At 46.7% G+C, this 2,436-nt stretch overlaps 1 pseudogene; it reads left to right on the top strand.

Moving 5' to 3' along the window:
- Positions 1-286: 286 nt before the first annotated feature.
- LOC100669602 (polyadenylate-binding protein 1-like) lies at positions 287-2,204 on the top strand (annotated as a pseudogene).
- Positions 2,205-2,436: the final 232 nt, after the last annotated feature.

Raw genomic sequence — 2,436 nt, 5'->3', positions numbered from 1 at the left:
GGGCCCTGCAGCAGCTACAAGAAGAACCCACAGACCGAGGACTTCTTGCTGCCCTGACGACCCTGCCACCTTTGTTCCGAGCCAGCAGCCAGCAGCCAGCAGCCAGCAGCCAGCAGCCAGCAGCCAGCAGCCAGCAGCCAGCAGCCAGCAGCCAGCAGCCAGTCGCAGCGGATCCACCCTGTTCCGCCGCCACTGAGGAGGTCCTTTTGATTCTCCCACCTCCCCAGCATTCCTCTCCTCTCACAGAAGAGTCGCAGCCTGTGGCCCTGCAGGCAGCCCTGCGGAGATGACCCCCACTGTCCCCAGCTGCTCCGGGGCCCTGCTTTATGTGTGGGACCTTCACCCTGAGGTGAAATAGGCGGTGGTTTAGGAGAAGTTCAGCCCCGCTGGGGCCATCCTCTCCCTCCAGGTCTGCAAGGACGTGACCAGACGCCGCTCTCTGGGCTACACTGTGTGAGCTTCCAGCAGCTGGTGGATGGGAGGGGCTGTGGTTACCATCAATTGTGTTGTTATAAAGGGCAAGCCAGTATGCATCATGTGGTCTCAGCGTGATCCATCACTTCAAAAAATTGGAGTGGACAACATATTCATAAAAATTTGGACAGATCCATTGATAATAAAACCCTGTATGATACATTTTCTGCTGCTGGCAGCATCCTCTCATGTAACCTGGTGTGTGATGAAAATGATTCCAAGGGGTATGGTTTTGTACATTTTGAGACCCAAGAAGCAGCTGAACAAGCTATTGAAAAAATGAATGAGTTGCTTCTAAACGATGGTAAAGTATTTACTGGACAATTTACAGCCCCTAAAGAAGTGAAGCAGAACTCAGAGCTCGAGCAAAAGAGTTCACCAATGCTTTCATCAAGAATTTTAGAGAAGACATGGATGGTGAGCACCTTAAGGATCTCTTTGGCAAGTTCGGACCTGCCCTAACTGTGTGAAAGCAAGGACTGATGAAAGTGGAAAACCCAAAGGTTTTGGATATGTGAGCTTTGACAGGCAGAAACCTGTGCATGAGATGAGTGGAAAGTAACTCAGTAGGAAACAAATTTATGTTGGTCGAGCTCAGAGAAAAAGTGGAATGGCAGACGGAACTTTAGTGCAGATTTGAATAGAGGAAGCAAGAAGATCACCAGATACCAGGGTGTTAACTTACATGTGAAAAACCTTGATGATAGTATTGATGATGAACGTCCCCGCAAAGAGCTTTCTCCTTTGGCACAATCACTAGTGCGGAGGTTATGATGGAGCGGTGGTTGCCGCAAAGGGTGTGGTTTTGTATGTTTCTCTTAACCAGAAGAAGCCTCTAAAGCATTTACAGAAATGAACAGTAAAACTGTGGCCGCCAAACCACTGTATGTAGCTTTAGGTCAGCTCAAAGAAGAGCACCAGGCTCACCTCTCGACAAGTATATGCAGAGAATGGCAAGTGTACGAGGTATGCTCAACCCCGTAGTCAACCCCTACCAGCAAGCACCTCCTTCAGGTTACTTCATGGCAGCTATTCCACAGCCTCAGAACCATGCAGCATACTATCCTCTTAGCCAAATTGCTCAATTAACACCAAGCCTTTGATGGACTGCCTAGGATGCCAGACCTAATCCATTCCAGAATGTGCCTGGAACTAGCTGCACAGCTGGTCCTAGACCACCATTTACTACTGTGAGACCAGATTCTTCACAGGTTCCACAAGTCATGTCAACACAACGTGTTGTAGCACATCAACACAGGCCATGGGTCCCTGCCCTGCAGCTGCTGCAGCTACTCCTGCTGTCTGCACCATTCCCCAGTATAAACATGCTGCAGGAGTTCACAATGCTCAAGAACATCTTAACACACAGCCACAAGTCATCACGCAGAGCCTGCAGTACACATACAAAGTCAGGAACATTTGACTGCTTCCATGCTGGCATCTGTCCCTCCTTAAGAGCCAAAAGCAAACATTGGGTGAACGGGTGCCTCCTTTTATTCAAGCCATGCACCCTACACTTGCTGGTGAAATCACTGGCATCTTGTTGGAGACTGATAATTCAGAACTTCTTCATATGCTTGAGTCTCCAGCATCGCTTCGTTCTAAGGCTGATGAAGCTGTAGCTGTATTACAAGCCCACCAAGCTAAAGAGGCTGCCCAGAAATCAGTTAACTGTGCCACTGGTGTTCTGACTGTTTAAAATGATCAGGGACCACGAAAAGAAACTCATGCTTCACTGAGAAAAATACCTAAGCATCAAAAAACTTAAATATTGTGAGGAAAAAGATTAACATTGCCAAATATAAAATAAATTAAAAAAGAAAGGAAACTTTGAACCTTATGTACCAAGCAAATGACAAGTCTAGCACACAATACTAGTCTTAGATTACTTATTCATTTAAAAACAACAAAAAACAAAACAAAAAAAACCCAAAATCGTAAAATATAAAAACAAAGTAATGT

This window comes from Loxodonta africana, chromosome 13 (assembly GCF_030014295.1).
Source record: "Loxodonta africana isolate mLoxAfr1 chromosome 13, mLoxAfr1.hap2, whole genome shotgun sequence".
NCBI classification, from domain to species: Eukaryota; Metazoa; Chordata; class Mammalia; order Proboscidea; family Elephantidae; genus Loxodonta; species Loxodonta africana.
The sequence above is the reverse complement of the archived record's forward strand: the minus strand, read 5'-3'. Positions and strand labels throughout refer to the sequence as shown.